This window comes from Mirounga angustirostris, unplaced genomic scaffold (assembly GCF_029215605.1).
Source record: "Mirounga angustirostris isolate CCGP_5_RB_7025 unplaced genomic scaffold, mMirAng1.0.hap1 SCAF_8, whole genome shotgun sequence".
NCBI classification, from domain to species: Eukaryota; Metazoa; Chordata; class Mammalia; order Carnivora; family Phocidae; genus Mirounga; species Mirounga angustirostris.
The window spans coordinates 51,635,483-51,656,715 of NW_026991716.1; the positions used below are offsets into that span (position 1 = coordinate 51,635,483).

Genomic DNA, 21,233 nt, shown 5'->3' on the forward strand with positions numbered 1-21,233 from the left:
TATTCCAGAAAGCAAAGAAATGCTTAAAGATTAATAAGAGCGTAGTAAAAAGACACAGAAGCCAGCTTCAAGGAGCTCCCACGAGCCAAATTTTGGACAATTTAAGCATCAAAAGAACAGCAATGGCAATGGATTCTAACACACTGAATAAAAAAAGAATCCATGAGTCAATGGTAAAGTTTAAAAAAAGAAAGCAGGGAGTCGGGGGGTGGGGGGAGGATGAAGGAAAGCTACTCTTTACAGAAGAACGCCAGCTAATAAATGAAAAAAAAAATCATCAGTTTTACTATTAAATAACTGAATCAGACAAGGATCAAGGATCCTGATCACTGGGTAAAAAGCTATTGGGGAAGAGGATATGCATTAATTACTCACAGATAATGCATTAATTACAAGACAGAAAAAATACCCCCAGAAAAGGTACTTCTACAATGGAGAGATCTAGCAGATACCACCTTAATTAAGTGATCAGATTTAACACCACCATTAATGGGATACACTGGCATGTGCCTCTTGATATAATGCAATAAGAAATACATGCTATCACCTCTGTAGCATTTTTACCAAAAATGTTTAACCTGAATCCAGTCATGAGGAAATGGTAAGAAAAATCTAGATTGTGGGACATCCTATAAGACAACTGATAAGGAGGGGGCTTTTCTAGAATAAATGAGACTAAAGAAATATACAAACCATGCAACATATGATCCTTATTTGGATCTTGGGAGTCCTAGGGAGTGGAGGAGAATGGAGTCTAAAGGTTGGAGAAATTCAGGGAACAACAGTTTAGACGAGTTTCTTAGGGATGAAAATGGCATCACGATTATGTAAGAGAATGTCCTTATTCTCAGGACATACATAATTATTTGGGGACAAAGTATCGTGATGTGTAAACTTAATTCTTAATGGTTCAATTAAAATTAAAAATAAAGAGAGCACCAAATAAAGAGAGCACCTAGTGATCAGTGAACCTAGGTGAAGGGTATAGACAGTATCCATTCCTTCAATTTTTCTATAAATGTTAAGTTTTTCAAAATAAAACAATGGAGGGAAAGCAACCCACCCACAAGGAATTCTAACAACCAAAAGAGGTTCTGAAATAGAACACTGTGCCTTGAAGAGGAGAAAAATATTTACAAAAAGAAAAGGAAAGTTCCTGGTTAGTGTAAACATTAAAAATCTTGCTTATTCTCATTTCGGCAAATACATCCTAATTTCAGACCAGCTTTCTAAATAATTTAAATGAATATGCAGTGAAGAATGTACACACTGCCCCTGATATATAAGTAATCATAAGTAATACTAAGTAAAATTGTAAAAACCCCGTATTTTTTTAATTTTATTTTATTGTTATATTAATCACCATACATTACATCATTAGTTTTTGATGTAGTGTTCCATGATTCATTGCTTGTGTGTAACACCCAGTGCTCCATGCAGAACGTGCCCTCTTTAATACCCATCACCAGGCTAACCCATCCTCCCACCCCCCTCCCCTCTAGAACCCTCAGTTTGTTTCTCAATCCATAGTCTCTCATGGTTCGTCTCCCCCTCCAATTTCCTCCCCTTCATTTTTCCCTTCCTACTACCTTCTTTTTTTCTTTTTTTTAACAATAAAACCCAATATTTTTATTAATAGTTCCTTAAGATACTGTTACCAATTCCCTAAAGAAAAAGGTCTTAAAATGAAACATAACATTATAGAGTTTATATTTTAAATGTACGTGAAAAAATCGATATGAGTTGTAATTTAAGTTTTCTTTATGACATCTGGTTGAGGTACACATGATATTGAGAAAAAAGAATGTTTAAATGCTAATATAGTCAATGACTGATTTAAGGAATAAAATTCAAGGTCTTTCGGTTGTAACTAACACAGTGTTTTTAAGGTTTCTAAACTAAACATTTTATTTTAATACAGGCTGTCAACCTGCATTGCAGAAGACTTTAAATAACTTCTCCAAATTTAACTTTCAGTCCAACTAATTACAGCATGATCCACCACCAAAGAACACCAAACACGAGCTATTGCCAGATCTCTGCAGACACTACATAGACCAAGTAATCTGACTGAAATTCAGAGTTGACTTACAAGTTGACTTGACAGTCTGAGGCCTTTTACTATCTCTTTATATTTCACTTATAATCACATTTTTTGGTTCTGATTAAATAGATCAAATTGAACAACTTACTTCTACTCTCTCCTGAAAACACATTACACTGACAGTAATTGGATTTGGTTTTGCGATACACCGCAAAAACAAGGAGAAAGGAAAAGGAGTTGTTAAAAAACAACATCTGGGAACTAGAATGCAAAAGAACTTGTGGTGCCTTTCACAACAAACAGAGAGCTGAATCCTAAGCCAGGTGAGGAAAGCTAAGAAGCAACCTGATTCCCACCTTGAAACCCCCAAAAACCACACTGGAAATTCATGGTACCAGGCAACTCTGGAAATGAGGGTGGAGGTGGGCCTTGAAAGGTCTTGAAAGGCAAGGTCTAAGAAGCAGATTTCCCTCCCTCAGATGATTTCCCAACCCCCAAAAGGCAAGGGATTTATTCTCTGGAGAGAATGAAACAGAGACACGGTCTCTAATCTGCATGACAAGAGACACAGATAAGACAGGAGACTAAGTATGAGTTCATATACTAAAAATGAACATCCTCCAACCATCTTCTGCCCATTTCCCTCAGGTGGAGTTGAAAACATTATTCTCCGGGCATCTGGGTGGCTCAGTTGGTTAAGTGTCTGCCTTCGGCTCAGGTGTCCTGGGATGGAAGCCCAGATCATCAGGCTCTCTGCTCAGCAGAGAGACTGCTTCTCCCTATCCCTCTGCCTGCCACTTCGTCTGTTTGTGCTCTCTACCAAATAAATAAATAAAATCTTAAAAAAAAAAGAAAACATTATTCTCTGGGGAATCTGACCAGCCCGAGAGACAGGCCTTGAGACCCTGATAGCAAGGTTCCCCCCAATGCAATGGCCCAGACAGATCATCCCACAGGAAAGACTAAAACTGACAAGTCTACTACACAGACAGAGCTTCCACAGTCAACTTTTAACCATGAGTAAGTAGGCAGCCAAAGAAGACTTCTGAGGTAAGCCTTGAATATAAAAGGAAGGGGCTAAAAGAAATAACAGATTTTTAAAAATTAACTTAGAGGAAACAGGGCTGGGAAGGGAGATAAAAAGTTAACAAGAAAGTATTAATATCCTTCCAGAAGAAGGAAGATACTGCATTCATAAAATAAGAATAAGAGATTATGTCAGGGACGTCTGGGTGGCTCAGTCGGTTGAGCGTTTGACTCTTGATTTGGGCTCCAGTCGTGATCTCACAGTGGTGGGATCGAGCCCCGCATTGAGCTCTGTGCTCAGCATGGAGTCTGCTTCAGATTCTCTCTCCCTCTCCCTCCCACTCACACACACTTTCTCTCTCAAATAAATAAATAAAATCTTTAAAAAAAAAAAAAAGAGGCTATGTCAACAGGTATATGAAAAGGTGCTCAGCATCACTGATCATCAGGGATATGCGAATCAAAACCACAAAGACAGCATCTCACACCTGTTAGAATAGCTATCGTCAAAAAGACAAGAGGTAGGGGTGCCTGGCTGGCTCAGTCTGCAGTGCATGCAACTCTTGATCTCAGGATTATTGAGCTTGAGCCCCATGTTGGGTGGAGAGATTACTTAAACATAATACCTTAAAAAAAAAAAAAAGATAAGAGATAAGTCTTGGCCTGGCTAGAAAGAAAAGGGAACCCTTGCACACTACTGAGCAGAATGCAAACTGATAATAGCTACTATGGAAAGAAGTACTGAAGTTTCTCAAAAAATTAAAAATAGAACTACCACATATGATCCAGCAATCTCACTTCTGGGTATATATCCGAAAGAAATAACGACCATCATCTTGAAGAGATATCTGCACTCCCATGTTCACTGCAGCATTATTCCCAACAGTTAAGACATGGAAACAACCTAAGTGTCCATCAACAGGTGAATGGATAAAGAAAATGTGGTATGTATTTATAGAATGGAATATTATTCTGCTGTAAAAGGGAAGGAAATGCCATTTGCAACAACATGTAGGAACCTTGAGAGCATTATGCTAAGTAAAATAAGACAGAGGAAGGCAAATACTATATGATCTTACTTATATGTGGAATCTAAAATAACCTAACTCACAGAAACAGAGCAGACTGATGGTTGCTGGGGGTGGGGGCATGGGGAGATACTGGTCAAAAGGTTACAAACCTTCAATTATAAAATGAATAAGTTCTAGGGATCTAATGTACAGCACAGGGACAATAGCTAATAATGTATTGCATACTTGAAGGTTGCTAAGAGAGTAAATTTTAAATGCTGTCACCATAAAAAAGAAAATGCTAATTATGTGTACTGATGGATGTGTTAACTAACTTTATTGTGGTAATCACTTCACAATATATACATATATCAAATCACCACACTGTATACCTTAAACTTACACAAGGAGATATTTCAACTTCATCTCAATAAAGATGGGGGAAAAATGAATTCTTGGAAAACAAAAATTGAAAAGAAAGATTCAGTGGAAGGACTAGAAGGTTAAACTGAGGAAACCACTTAGAAACCAAAACAAAAGGAAAAAATTATAGAAAACAGAAGAGACAAGCAGGGGGCCTGCAAACAATAGAACAGAAGAACTTGAAGAAAGGAAATCAAAAACTTCCCAAAATTCCTTTTCCTCACTGCATCCAAGAGAGCAATGGGTTAGCAGGAGCTCCACTGGTGCCATCTGAGGAAATCTGGCCAGGGTTCTCATTCTGGCCATGTCTGCTCAAACTGGCAATGGTCTGATCCAGAAATACGGCCTCAATATGCAAAGCCAGTGTTTCCATCGGTACGTGAAGGATAGAGGCTTCAGTAAGGTGGATTAAGTGAACTTCCTTGAATGAGTCATCCAAGAGACCTATCTTAACTGCAGATATCCAAGACACCTACCTTAATACTAACTCATTGTACATAAAATAAAAATACTTCAATCATAGTGTTTTAATGTGGAAAAAAACTTCCCAAATTAAAGGACATAAATCTCCATATTAATGGGACAATCAAGTACCTAGCTCGATGGATGAAGAGACCCACATCACAGCATATCATCATGAAATTTAAGTATACTGGAGACAAAGATCTTGATACAGCAGTTCTCAACCTTGGCTGCATATCTGAACTAGCTAGGGAGCTTTTCAGAAATACCATGTTTTGGCTCCCCTCCAGACCAACTATTTCAAAACTCTCATACTAGGATTTGGTTGAAGTTCCCAGATGATTCTAAAGATCAGCTAGATTGAGAATCGTTGTCCTAAATTTGCCCAGACACTAAGGAAAAAGAGAGAGAAGGATGGAGAATGATTTTGAAATTTCTTAACAGCAACAGTGAAAGCCCAAAAGACAACAGATCAGCACTTTCAAAATTCTGGAGGAAAATTTATTCTCAATCTAGAGATTAGCAATTAAGTGTAAGCACATACTAAAAACTTTTCCAGAACACTGAGGTCTCACACAGATTATGTTCCCTGCACCTTTCCTCAGAGTACGACTTGAAAAGGCAGTTCAGCAAAACAAGGTTGTAAAGCAAGAAAGAGGAAGGCAAGGGATCCAGCAAACAAGGAACTAATATAGGGAACAAACAGTATCCCCAGAAGGATGGTTAAGTGCCCCAGAGATAGAAGGCAACCAATCCAGAATGGATTCCCACACTTCTGTGGGAATCATATCCAAAAAGATAAAATACCCTATGTATGTGAATGTATCCAGAGAAAATTTTAACAACTGGGGGACAATCTGGAAATGGATTTTGTGACAAGTACCTAGAAAACTAACAAGCAAAGAAGCAAGATAATTATTAACTCCAGAGAACACAAAAAGTTGTATAAGAAAGGAAAAGTTGGGGCGCCTGGGTGGTTCAGTCGTTACGCGTCTGCCGTCGGCTCAGGTCATGATCCCAGGGTCCTGGGATGGAGCCCCACATTAGGCTCCCTGCTCAGCGGGAAGCCTGCTTCTCCCTCTCCCACTCCCCCTGCTTGTGTTCCCTCTCTCTTGCTGTGTCTCTGTCAAATAAATAAATAAAATCTTTAAAAAAAGAAAGGAAAAGTCATCACATTTTATTTCATGTCTCAGTGTGAACAGCATTTACTTAAACACAATAATGTGAGCACAGAACACTGATCTATACAAATGAATGACACAACTACAGTGTGGGGAGGCAGGATAGGGACTCCGACACGTCTGATGGTAGAAGAGGATAAAGCAGGCTAAATGCTCACCTCCCACCAGACAATGCATAAAACAGAAAATCAGTAAGTCAATCGAAAAATATGTCATTTAATGATACAATTCAAATACCAAAACAAACAGACAAAAGTCTGAAGTACTTGCCTCTGGGTGCAAACAATAGTTGGGGTGGTGGGCGTAAATGGTATGGAAGGGACTGCTGGTTTTTGTAATAAATTTTATAGAACTATTACACTTTTAAATTATGTAAATGATCCATTTAAAAATGAATCCAATAAAAAATAAAACTAAATTATAAAAAAAGCATTCTATAGGTAGGGTACATTTTCATCAGTCGTAACAGGAATAGAACATGTCTACAGACAGTGTATTTTTTTAAATAACAATATAAACATTTTATTTAGAGACATGTAAGTAACCACCAGAAAAACTAAAGCATGATTCCAAATGGCGTTTAAGGACAAGGTAAGAAAAGAGAAGAGCTCCGGATCTGAAACTATTCATTTTCATTACATATCCTATTTGATTTTATAACCATGTGCATGTTTAAATAAAGACTGTGTTTAAAAACTTATTCAGTGGTGCCTGGGTGGCGCAGTCAGTTAAGTGCCTGCCTTCGGCTCAGGTCATGATCTCAGGGTCCTGGGATCGAGCTCCACAGTGGGCTCCCTGCTATCGTGGAGCCTGCTTCTCCCTCTCCCCCTGCTCCTGCTCTCTCTCTCTCTCTCATGCATGCACTTTCTAACAAATGAATAAAATCTTTAAAAAAATTAAAAACAAAAAAGTTTTTTAAAAAGTTTTCTTTATTTGATAGTTTGCTATATTTACTGACATTAACTTTAAAAGTTAACTCTGGATAACAATTCTAGTTCATTTTTCTAACTGATAGGTAGTAGTACTACTCACTGCCCAATTATACAATCACTTATTTATCCATTATAATATTGACAGACATTTAAGTTACTTCCAAAGTTTCTCTATTAAAAGCAACAGTAGGATTAAAAAAAAAAAAAAAAAAACCAACTCTTGTATCTACTTGCACACATGCAAGATTTCCAACTGCTTAGTTGTCTTCATTTTGTCTCTGTGTTCCCCAAAGAATTTTTAACTCCTTATACATTTTCTAAAAAACCAAATTCCAGACTTTATTTGGATTTCACTAGTTTTTCCATTAAAGTCCTCTTTTTGTTCCAGGATCATATCTAGAGTTCAATAATGCATTTATTTAGTTGTCACATCTCCCTATTCAAGGGCTATTTTTCAGTTATACTTGGGAGAAAACTTGTTTAAGGAATGCCAACTGTTAAATTAAGCAAATCATTTTACTCTCCAAGCTTCAGCTTCCTTTGCTATAAAGTGAGAAAATACCATTATTTGAAAGTATCTGATAAGACGATATAAAAGGGCCCTAAAAATTTTGCTTTCTACACTGGGACTATGTATTTACTTAATACATATTATTCACAAGCTTGACAAGGATCATAAATGTTCTCTTACAAAATGTTCAGATAAAAATTAAAACCCTCCTTTTGCCCCAAAACATACAACTTCACCTTTATAATTACATGGAGAAACCAGACTCTTGATATGTTCATAAGGACTTGTATGTATAAAATTTTTGAGAAACTCTTGAGAAAAAGAATCATAATGATAAGTCAAAAGAAATTACATAAAATTTGCTAAATGTTCTAATCTTAATGGCACATTACATAATAAATCTTAAGGGAGAAACTAAAGCTGATTTCTAATTTCTTAATACTACTCTCATTTCCACTTATTTGTTTTTTCATTAATCTATTTACATTTTATATTTAAGGAATAATCAGAAGATAGGTTTGAAAATTGAGCATTTTAAGTACAATGAATCATGACATGAATTAAATGACATAATGAGAAATAGACTTAAATTTCAGAATTCTATAACTAATTAGGATTACATTTTCTGATTTCCATGGACAGTGCAAAAAGGTTCTTAACTTTATGGATTCAAGTACCACTTGTCTTACAACTCTTGGGAAAAAATATTTAAATCAATCTTTTAAATTTGGTAAGAAGAATAAACTCAGCAAATATCACTTTAAAAAGTATAGGCATGTAAGATTTTAATAAATATTTTTAATAAATATTTTTGTTTGGACTTTAATACCATTAGTTTTTTGTTTTTTTTTTTTTACAAACTCAGAAAGTCCTAGTTTGAGAAATATACCAAATATTGACTCTTTACTGCTAGCTAGACTCTGAGGACCTCAAGACAAAGACTTCTTTTAGGACAAACATGAGCTCATGAGAACATACTAACTTATCTCATATAGCACATTGCCCTACTTTTTAGGAGCAAGACCTTTCCCTTGCTCTACACACATAACACCCATTGATATCCATGGGAGCCTGATGCAGGGAAGGAGCACCATGTGGCCTCTTCTAAAGGGAAAAATTTATGTCTGCTTTTGAATGTTATTTGCCACCTGGCCCCCAGCCAAGCCAATATAAACATCACCATTCATGGAGTACTGGATAATTCCTTGTCTTCAGTGAATTCCAGACTTTTGAAAAGGTCAAAATTCAATTTGAAAAGAGGAAAATCATTATACTTAAGAAGGTCCAAGGCATAGAAATAATATCATACAGTACAATACTGAAATATGATCCAAAATACTATAGCTGACATGAAAATCTATGCAATAATAGCTGCCATTGGGGATGTTTATTATGTGCTAAGCACTCAGCTACATGCTTTACATATATCATCCCATTTCACTCCCAAAAAATCCTGTAAGTGGACATTATCCATATTTTGCAGTAAGGAAAATAAAACTTAGGTAAACAGAGCCAAGATCATAAAACCCTTAGCCTATTTTTTTGGAAGTCACTTAAAATTCATCCTACAATCTTATTTGATACTTTGCTTTCCAAAGGAGGCTTTTTAAAAATTTTCTTAATCTCTGTAATAGTGACGCCACTGCTTAAATATACCTTCAGTCTCTTAAGTGTTCAGGAGTCTGCAAAATATAATAAAGAATGTCTAGGAAGTCTTGGACTGAATCTGAGTGCTAACATCTTTTATTTAATCCACCACTGCCATTTTCTTTTGAGATAATTATTGAGTGTCTACCAACCATCTTCCTGAATACCAAAGGCAGAAATCCCTTTCAATAAGAAAGCCCTAAGAAGAGGATCCATCTCCTACAGCCCCTAATAGGAATCTTACAAGCACACCAAGCTGGCCAGCAAGTCAACACTCATTCTAACACAGCAAGAGCTCAAACTGTCTAACAGTATTCCAAGATGTCACCTTCCTTTTGTTAAAGCTTTATTTTTTTTTAAAAAGATTTTATTTATTTATTTGACAGAGAGAGACACAGCGAGAGAGGGAACACAAGCAGGGGGAGTGGGAGAGGGAGAAGCAGGCTCTCCGCAGAGCAGGGAGCCTGATGCGGGGCTCGATCCCATGACCCTGGGATCATGACCTGAGCTGAAGGCAGTCGCTTAACCAACTGAGCCACCCAGGCGCCCTTGTCAAAGCTTTAAGACAACTATGCACCATGCAGTGCCACAGGAATTTCTGTGGTTCATGGGGAATCTGGACAGCACAGATACAATTTCTTTGTAACCCATTCTCCCCAAGTGGGTATCATGGTGCAGGAAACAAAGGCAAGGCCTTCCCATTCCCACAAATGCAAAGAACAGAGGCCAAAGTCCATGATCCCATTTCACCGAATCTCCTCAAGTCTTGAGTATCAAACACAGATCAAATTCAGTCTTCAAATTATTACAATTAAGTTGTTTTCTTCACAGCATGAATCTGAACACCTTTAAATTAGATCTCATTCATGAAATCAAGCTATCAAGATACAGGCTACACTAATGTATATATAGTGAATAATTCAGTAGCAAAATATGCCAAAGGCTCTAACTACAATTATTTTTTATCTTAAAGATTAAATGGATGGTAATCAGATATAGATCATCTATGACTCTGAAATCTGAAGGACTTAGACAATTTCCAAATTCTCAACACCAGGTTATTGCAATTTTTTTTTTTTAAGAGAGAGAGAGAGAGCACGCATGTGCAAGTACATTGTGGGGAGGGGCAGAGGAAAAGGGAGGGAAAGAATCCCAAGCACGGGCAGCACGGAGCCCAATGCGGAGCTCATCCCACAAGCCCCAGATCACGACCTGAGCCAAAACCAAGAGTCGGATGCCTGACTGACTGAGCCACCCAGGCGCTCCCCTGTCACAATTACTTTTAAATCCAGTTCTGGGAAAATGTGTCATTAAACAAGATGAAAAGTAAATGTTAAAAAAAAAAAAAACAAAAACTTTACGGTACCTTAAGGTAGTTATGGCCCTAGTTACACAGAGATAAATGTTTTGGCACCACTGAAATTTCTCATTAATTTACCAATTTAAAGACAAGATACATGAAATATTATATTGCTTACTCCAAAAAAAAAATTCTCAATATCCTGGGGCTTTAAAATATATATCAGTCTCTTTTGACAATTAAAATTTGAAAAGGTAAAATACTGATTTTCCTAAAATTCCACTGCAGTAGTACGTTTCTCAAGAAACATAACACAGAAGTGCCCAAATGACCATGCTGAAGTAGCTCCATTAAATACATTTTCACAAAGGAGATGATCAGAACTGTATTAAGCCAAACTCAGATCCTCCACAGATTTTGTTAGAGCAAGCCTTTTAATCTCATGATAATAATTATCAGTGATCCCTTAAAATAAAAATACTTTTTCCCCATGGTTGATTCATAAAAAGTAGAATCAGCAACTTTTGCTACCGTATTTTGCATGTGAAAATTGGTTTCTACCTTAAGGTGCTCTATATTCCCTTTTTTTCTTTATGCAATATTCTTTCCCAGCAATATTTAATGTTGTTAACTTTTTTCCAAGTGCTGGGGTCCTGAAAATCTGTATGATCTTGGGTTAGGCAAAGACTTCTTAAATATGACGTCAAAAGCAGGAACCACAAAAGAAAAAAAACGGATAAGCTGGACTTCAATCAAAATAAAAAAATGTTGTTCTTCGAAATGGTCTATGTTATCCCCACTTCATATACAACACGGCTCCTCCTGTAGCTTTTCTGGTGGGGAGAAGGCACCAGTCCTCCAACCAGCATGAATACCCAATACACGTGGAACCTGCATTCTTTTCACTAGATGCTAAGAAACTGATGTTCTGGTTTATACATCAGTGTCCTGAGAGTTTATTTACCTGGAACGAGTCAATCTTCCTGAGTGGAGACAAGATTTTAGTCTCTACACCTTCAAAACTAAAACCCAAAGCCTGGGCTACAACAACTTCATCCAAGTAACATCCCACTGACTGCTGGGCCACCCACCCAAACTCCGGTAAAGTCTCTTATCTATTTTTTATCTATAACAAACAGTATTTTTAAAAACCAGTACTCTGTTTAAGAAATCAATTGAAATTTCCCACACTGATTTTTTTTTCCCAAAGATACAAAAAGTTTACTTCAGCCCATTGGAAGAATTAACTTTTTCTTAAATTAGATAGAATTTTATTTTTTTAAAGATTTTATTTATTTATTTGAGAGAGAGAGCAAGTGTGTGCTGGAGCATGGGGGGGGAGGGGCAGAGGGAGAAGCAGGCTCCCCGCTGAGCAGGGAGCCCGAGGCGACCTGAGCCAAAGGCAGACGCTTAACCAACTGAGCCACCGAGGTCTCCCTAGAATTTTATTTTTTAAAAAAAACTTTATTTTCATAGAACACATTTTCACATTAGAGATTCCTACAGTGGGAAAATAGCAATTTATTACTTGCAGTTTTATATTTGTAGACAGATTACGTTAGGACAAGTAAAATTAACTTTTTTAAAATTAATATTTACAGAAAAGTTGCAAAAATACTAAAAGAATTTCTGTATACTCTTCACTCACATTCCGCTAGGTGTTAACATTTTACCATATTTGCTTTGTCTCCTCGTACCTATCTACATTTATCTCCCTAATCATTATATATTACAAATACATATATATAAAATTTTTATTTTCATTTTTATTTCATTTTATTTCATTTCCTCATTTGAGAGGAAGTTGCTTGCATGACTCCCCTTTACTCTTAAATACTTCAGTGTCAATATCCTAAGAAAAAAGACATGTAACAGTCAACTTTTGATACTAAATGCTCTAGCAAGTCTGAAAACAAAAAGGACAAAGAGAAATGAATGGTTTGAAAGGAAAACAAAGAAAATCAGAGTCAGGAATTAACAAAATCTGATACAGTGGAGGGAAAAAAAACCCTTAAAATGCATGTTTGCCATTATTACAGAGAAAAAAATAATAGCAAGGAAGTAGGAAAAAATGGTCTATCATTTACCTATTATCTTCTGATCATTTCCTAAATTAAACAATGAAATTATACACAACTATATCTAACCAACATTTTTTTAGTAAAGAAAACTATGAACTATGGACTAATGGTTCCTAGAATCAGCATGAAACATCATTCTATTTACTAATTACAGGACACCTGGGTGGCTCAGCCAGTTAATCGGCTGCTTTCGGCTCAGGTCATGATCCTAAGGTCCTGGGTTGGAGTCCCGCAAAGGGCTCCTTGCTCAGCAGGAAGCCTGCTTCTCCCTCTGCCCCTCCCCCTGCTTGTGCTTGCTCTCTCTTTCCCTTAGTATGCTTCATTCAAGAGGTCAAAAAAAAATGAACCACAGATAATTTTATAATTAGCAGATGGAGCACTATCTAATAATAGAAACTGGGCATTTTCTACCACCTGCTGGTAGTCTGTGTTTATTAGTCAGTGATAAGGATTTCAATAATTTCTGAATAATGGTTAGTTGGCAAATTTATTGCATGAGGCCTAACATGATGGCAGATGCCAGACTGTGTGATGTGGATCCCATGGGGTGCAGAGCCTTCTCTATCACCCACCGCCCTCTGTGACTGTCTGCAATGCCAAATCACTCAGCATCTGATGGCAAAGGGAACAGCTGGGAGGCAGGATTGTGTGAGGACTACCTATGCTATTGGCTTACTCCTCCCAAATCGCCCCACCCTCTCTTGAAAGGCACTAATCCCTTTTTTGCCCCCAGATTTGCTCCTTTATGTTCTCCCTTAAGCTCCATGATATCACCCCACCCCAAATTCCTTCAACCTCTCCCCCTCAAAGTCAGTCCCATCAGTCACAAGTATTCATGGAATGGGGCTGGCCTCAGGGAACAAACCTCAACTGCCCCTCCCTGAGTGAAGCATAACTTCTGGATGGTTCCTAGCATCTTTTCCCACTGAGGTATGAGGGTACTATCTGAAAGGAGTATACACACTTTCAATTCTGTATTAAACAAGCCTGTTGTACAACCTAGCCATTTGGATGGCAGCATAAATTAAGTTTTAAAATATTGCCCCCCTGGGGCACCTGGGTGGCTCAGGCAGTTAAACATCCAACTCTTGATTTCAGCTCAGTCATGGTCTCAGGGTCCTGGGATCAAGCCCTGTGTTGGGTTCCACACTCAGTGGGGAGTCTGCTTGAGATGCTCTCCCTCTCCCTCTGCTCCTGCCTCTGCCCTTCCCCCCGCCCCACACTTGCACACTCTTTCTCTCTCAAATAAGTAAATTTTTAAAAAATACTGTCCCCTTATAATTATTATGTAATAAAACATCAGAAACCCAAAAAATTAGAGCCTCCAGTATACTATCTTTCATAGCTCTACTTGGAAGAAAAATTGCAAATAATATAAATTGACTGTTGGCTGGTGTCAGCACCGTTAATGTAACCTCCCATGTTCCACTTGGACAGCTGGTAAAATCATAGTAAATGCGCCCACTGATGACTCACCCTGTGGCAACAGACTTAAAGCCTCAGTTATGTCTACCACCCTGAACTAAGACTGGAAAAAAGACAGATTTTAGATAGACTTTCAACCACAAGAGTGTAACTTTTAAAAATCTTTTTTCAGTTTCCTTTTCACATAACAAATTCCAAGGACCATTAAATTTTGCAAGTTTTTAGGAATTTTAAATATGGCATTTTTATTTATCAATATTGGTTTACTTTCTTACATATGTGTCTCCCACTTAAAGTTAGGTTGTAGAAAATAAAAGCATGACAACCTGTATATTCAGTAAACAGCTAAAATGTGTGTACCTGCTAAAAACAGATATAATGTTAACATCATATTTCTGTACAACATGATTTAGCCCCACCAGACACCACGGCATCTCATTAGTAATAGACTGAGATTATAATGTCAGTTATTCCTAATATATGCAACTCTAAACATCCTAATTTGTGTTCAGTGATGTGTAAAAGTTTGTGTGGTAAAAAATCCTGTTTTGCTCTCTTTGAAGAACCTAATCATTTGTAATCCCCATTCGGAAATATATGATCATTGCGTATAATGTTAAAGCAGGAAAGAACGTTAAAAGTAACCTACTACAACCCACTCACCAGATACACTAAACTACCACCACAGCCAACAACAACAAAAAAGTTAAATGATTTGCCCAAGATGTCATAGTGAAGAAATAGCCATTATCAGGTTAATTCCAAGTATCCCAACTCCACATTTCATTCCTCCTGCTACATCATGCTGTCTTCATTAAACAGAAAAAAAGGCAGCCCCCCCCCACCCCCCCGCTCCACAGGCCGGAAAGCCTCAGACTTACAAGGGACCCTGCCCAGCCTTCCCCTGCAGCTGCTGGGGTAGGAGGCCAGAGCTGTCATCCTGGGGGAAAGCTGGATGGAGGGTGCATTCCCTGGCCAACCGGGGAGACCAGCAGGAAGCATTAGGCCCCGGCGGGTTTATAAAACAGGAAGCTAAGGGTCTCAGCTGACACCAGGGAGGGATCCAGAAAAAAGCCAGCTCTTCTCCCCATGTTACCAGATGGAAATGGGTTGGCTGAGGTGAAAGAAGGGTCATGCATCCAGGTGTTTCATTTTTCTGAAGGGAATTAGGGATATACTCTTCCCTTAGAAACCACAGGATGTTGTGACCACCAATATGACACCTTGGCTTCCTAACATAGCAGTTAAGGAAACATGCTATGAGGTACTGAAACCCAATTTAAAAAAAGAAACTTTGAAACAAATCTGTTTGTTAATTAGATACTGACTGTTGTTCTTTTCAATTTTCATTTGTTTTAGAGAGAGAGAGCACCCACACACATATGAGTGAGGGAAGGGGCGGAGGGGAGAGAGAGAATCTCAAGCAGACTCCACGCTGAACCGATGCGGGCTCCATCTCAGACCCTGAGATCATGACCTGAGCCAAACCAAGAGTTGAACGCTTAACCAACTGAGCCACCCAGGTGCCCCTTGCTGTTCTTTTAAAATGGAGGTGGGGAGAGGCGGAATGTGATCTACAAGCTGATGATTAAACTGTGTCAACCTCATTTTTCCATTTGCCAGGTAAACACAGTAACCTGTCAAAGGTCTTCCTCATCTTCAGCAAGCCAGAATCTGATGTATCAATGTCAAGGCTGTGTTGAAAACAGAAGAAAACACTCACCTGTCTACTAATAGATGTAATAAGGAATATGAACTTCTTGGCAAGCACACAACAAACATGCTGCATTTCTTAATGATTATGGTAACTGATACAAGTCTAACAAAAATTCTCAGCAGATGCAAGAGGCATATCTTTTTAAGTTTATTTATAAATTAGGCTTTTCAACTGCTTGTTTGAAACCATTATTACTCATTTAAAAATTTACTTTTTTAATTGTTTACCTGCTTAAGAAAAAGTGGATTATAACTAATTCTAATTATGATGAGAATTTACTAAGTCTACATTAAAATTTTTTCAGAAAAAAAGTGTAAAAGAAGAAAATGTAAACTGAAACATAAGCTATATTCCACAAAAGAAGAAAATATCCTGAGGTAAGTCCTATAACAGGTGAAATTTTTCAAAGGGCAGATCTAAACTAGTATCTACTTGCCAAAAAACAACTTTTAATATTCTAAAATATTTATGTTAAATAAAGAGGTTTAATGTTTTAAATATGACACATTGAAAACCTCAAATTCTGCTGTAAACACTGGATTGAAAGAATCACATTTATCTTCAAACCTCAGAATAATATATATTTACATAGCCCTTGATGCAACTATACTGATTTCATCTGAGCCATTCATTTATGAAGCAATTATTTTTAAAATTCTATTTTAATATATTTAATTCTTATGCTACTTAATATATTTGCCTAAATGAACTACAAATAATAAAAATATTCCAGTTCTTTTATCCTCCATCAACCAATCTTTTACCAGATTACAAGTAGAATAAATGGAATCAGTATCTTTCATTACTCATTTTTAAGTTACTGAGCCTAAACATACTGTTTGTATCATTTACTCAAAATTAGTTGTTTCCCAAAGAGAAAATGATTAACAATGTGAATGCAATAATATGGCACCAACACACAAATGAAATTACTCATTATTATTTATTATATTTATTATACAAATAGGTTTATAAAGGTAAAGTGTGCTTCTGCACAACTTCATTTTTAAAGTATAAAATTCAAGTATGTGAAAAATGAGCAAAGAAAATGAGCTATTTTACTTCGCTAAATTTTATTTTTACTATTACACAAGGTATTTCTACATGAAATATGATGCTGTGTCTCACTAAAAAAATAAGAAGCAAAAAGCACTCTTTGAACAAAATCTTTCCACAAATGGAAGGATTGAGAGAATGACAGAATGCTTCTATTTGGGGATGGAGATGCATTAAAAGTTAGCAGAGAGCATCCTGGTGACAGAAATTGCACCTGCCACTAACAGTTCTTCAGAGCGGGATCTGACCTCCTGTTAAATCTATGACAGACCAAAGAAAACACTTAATTGAGCCCATGTCCTCAACCCCGTTCCCAATAGAGCAGCTTCCCGGAACAACAGCATTTGTCACAACAATAGATACAGCTGTGCCTTCAGAGAAAGAAAACCTAATTGCACCATACAATAGAACTATCAAAAGCAAACCCTGAAAAACAGAAAACAAATTCTCTAATCCGAAGACATTTGCCAAATGAGAAGACTCCAAAGCTGATTCTAGAAGTATATTTCGGTGGCGGTATCTCATAATGTCTTAGAAGTTTAATTGCTCCATCAAAATATTATTGAACAAAAACAGTCACAGGCAAAGCATATGCTGAAGGGTTTTATCTATTTGTTCATTGGCACATTCATCATGTTCCAAAGATGATCTGAGGTTACTTATACAATTACAGCAAAATATTTTAATCAGAAATGAGACTGTGGTAAAGACAGCATTGGGTAGGCGGGAGATACGGGAACACAAACTCCGCAGCCTAACAGCCTGCACTGGAATCTCAGCTCCCCTACTCGCTATAATCCCTGTGTCATCTTGGGCAAGTCACTTATACCCATCTCCTCATCTGTAAAATGAAGATGATGACACTTATCTCCGGGGTTGTTATGCAGATTAACTTAACACATATAAAGCATTTATAACAGTGCCTGGCAAGTAGGAATTTTTGTAGAAATGTTGGCCTAAACAGGAAAAGTGGGAGGGGAATAGGATAGGAATATAAAATGGATCCATAAATAAGGCCAGTGCACATAGCCCCTTATAACATATAGGACTTATTTTTATCTTAGCCATAGTTATCCATTATACCAAAGTATAAAAATTCAAAGTTAAAATTTGGGCATTTATACCCACTACATTTTTACAGGACAAGACAGCTTTAGTATATGGTGTCTACACTGGCCAAATTAATTAAGTACTGTATTTATCTGGCATGAGTTTGCCACATCTTTCCAAAAATGAGTTTGACTGATTCAGGAAATTTTTATAGCACAGTGGAAGTGTTCCACTTTTAGAACTGGGTGAAAGGTCTGTGCATATGCCTTTAAAAACGATCACCACGAAGGGAGTGGAAGATGCCTCTGAAGCCCAAACCCAGTACCTCTGCTCTCCCAAGTTTGTGGCTTGAGGACATTTCAGAAGACAGCAGGAGTTAAATTGAACAGCTAACCCTAAAAGTAAATTATAAGGTATTGTAAACATCTGATTTCCCACTTTTCCTAATTTAAGTATTTTAGCCAATGGTGACCCAAAAATATTATCTATTATAGTTAAATAAAAAGCTCTGCAAAATTACATAAAATGTATTATAATTTATTAACAAACATCTGCTAACATCTAAATAGATACAGATATTTAGGACACAATGATTATTCCATATAATTTAGATAAATTTGATAATAAAATGATGGAAGTTTATGGCCACATGCCCCAGCTCTGAACAAAGTTAAGATTGAGTAATTTATTTAACTTCTCTTTCTTTCTCTGCCTTCCATGAGAACTGACGATTCTAAATTATAAAATGTCTATGCAGGGAATCCCTGAGTTTTGACCAAAGGGCAACTTTAGGACAGAAAAATAAATACTCCAAAAGGAGTACTCCCCCAATTTCATTAATGTCATAGTCCCACTACTTTCTCCCTAAAACTGCCTGCTGACTTAGCTCCAGTTTTATACCCCAACTTAATGAATTCCATAACCTGAGGTGAACCTAAAGTCATAGGGTGTGAGGTGTTAATGAACTGATGAAAATTTACAAACCTTGGGAAACTGCTTACTGGATATTTTTCAGCTTCCTGTAAGAATCAAACTAATGCAAAAAGTCATTTGATACTCCCTCAGGAGAACAGTGAGACCTCAGTGAGAACAGTGTTTCTAGAGCCCCTTTTATATACATCTCCCACTTTGCAAGGGGAGGAGGTGCAACCACTTTACAGACTCAGGCAAGCACGCTGAGTTAGCAGGGCACCCAAGAGCTATGGCATGTGTAAGGACACTTATCTCTGTCCCCAAAGTATTATTATAGGCCTATGGTTCAGCTGCATAGCAACGACACTCTATTGTAATTGCTCTGCTTGCTCATTATAGGCATCTGGCAGTTTATTAACAGGCCTTATCTATGGGAAAAAAAAAAAAAACAGTAGGAAAGGAATCCCCTATTCTCATGCAGGGCTGTGGTGGTGGTGGTAGTGAGCAGAAAACACTCAAAAAGCCTCAAAGGTGCAAGTCTGATCAATCTATGCCTCCCTTAATTTCAAATTTCGTATATTCTAAGTAGAAAGATAAACTTTTAAATAGACACTTTTTTTTTTGCTTTTTATCTACTTTCCAAGTTCTCTCCACCACATATAAAGTATGGCTTGTTAACAATTATATTCACATTTAATTTTTAAATTCTCTCCTACCAAGATCTTTGTGGTCTTCGCTCAATTCTAATTCCACACTGCTCTAAAAACCAAGTACAAATGCAGGCTTCTGAGATCCTGCACAGAGACTCATCACCAACCAATGCCCAGATTCCTGACCCACGGAAATTGAAGTAATAAACAGGTGTTGTTCCAAGCAACTTAAAAAAAAAAAAAAAAAAGACAAGGAATTAAATAGATATTGAAAAAAAAAGAGAGAGAGAGAGAGGCCTAAAAAGAACTTAAAAGAAAATTTCAATGAGGGGCTGCCTGGGTGGCTCAGTTGGTTGGGTGCCTGCCTTAGGCTCAGGTCATGATCCTCGGATCCCTGGGATCAAGCCCTGCATCAGGCTCCCAACTTGGCAGGGAGCCTGCTTCTCCCTCCCCGTCTCCCTCTGCGTCTCCCTCTGCGTCTCCCCTCCGCTTGTTCCCTCTCTCAAATAAATAAATAAAATCTTTAAAAAAAAAAAAAAAAAAACAAATTTTCAGTAAGGACTATTACTTTTCACTTTGGCATCTCTCTTTCTAAAGATATTTCTCTTAGGTAACCTTACTGATCTAATCATCTCCTTGGATGAAGAATTTATTTTTAAAGGCAACTTCACAGTTTAAACCAACGGAGAAAATAATACAGCCTTTCCAAGACAATCTAAGAGCCATTTGATTTTATTTTCCTTTTCAGATGAAGACAAATGATATTGTTTATATATGCAGGTTAGATATTTGAAAAGCAATTTAAGAAAAGACTTTTCATGGGGAACTGTAAGATAAATAGTCGTTTGGGGTTTTTTTCTTTTTTTATAATGGATTGGTTTTTTTCAGTAGCAATAGTATTTTATCACAAAACTCTATGGCAAGAAATGAAGTTGTATTTCCTTTGACTATTTTCCCCCATTTTTACTCAAAACAGAGTAATACAAATTAGCCAAACTTGTCATATTTTATTTTTTATTAAATCATATTTATGTGTTAAAGGAAATCATGATAGGGGTGCCTGAGTGGCTCAGTCAGCTAAGCGACTGACTCTTGGTTTCGCTCAGGTCATGATATCCTGGGTCATGGGTCAGGCTGCACTCGGTGGGGAGTTCACTTAAATATTCTCTCCCTCTGCACCCCCCTACTTGGGTGCACACACGTGCGTGCTTGCTCTCTCAAATAAATATATAATTCTTAAAAAAAAAAAAGGAAATCATGATGATTTTTCTAAAGATTAGTGGACATCACCTCTGTTCTCCATTATGATCAACTAAATAGGAAAAGTTGTACTATCTGGTATTTTACCAGAAAGTTCTAAAAATTTCTGTGGCAGGCAGAATAAAAGTCCTGCAGTAATAACCACATCCTAATCTTGCAGAACCTTTAAATACATTACCTTATATAGCAAAAGGGACTGTACCCCTGTGATTAAGTTAAGGATCCTGAGGCGAGACTATCCTGGATCATCCAGGTGGGTCTAATGTAACCACAAGACTCCTCATAATAAGGAAGCAGGAGAAAAGAAAAAAAAAAGAAGAAGGAAAAGCAGGAGGATCAGAATGAGAGAAGATATGACAAAGAAGCAGAAGTGGAAGTGATGTGGCCATGAGCCAAGGAATGAGGGCAGTTTCTAGAAGCCAGAAAAGGCAAGGAAACAGATTCTCTCCCCTACAATGTCTAAAAGGAAGAGTTTTGCTGACACTCTGATTTTAGCCCCTAAGACCCATTTTGGACTTCTGACCTCTAGAAATTTAAGATACTAAA

The 21,233-nt window shown here is 37.2% G+C and overlaps 1 protein-coding gene across 9 annotated transcripts in view; it reads right to left on the minus strand.

Annotated features, from left to right (window-relative positions):
• DST (dystonin) overlaps window positions 1–21,233 on the minus strand; it is a 364,879-nt gene that overhangs the window by 313,463 nt on the left and 30,183 nt on the right. The gene's annotated exons all lie outside the window — the stretch shown is intronic.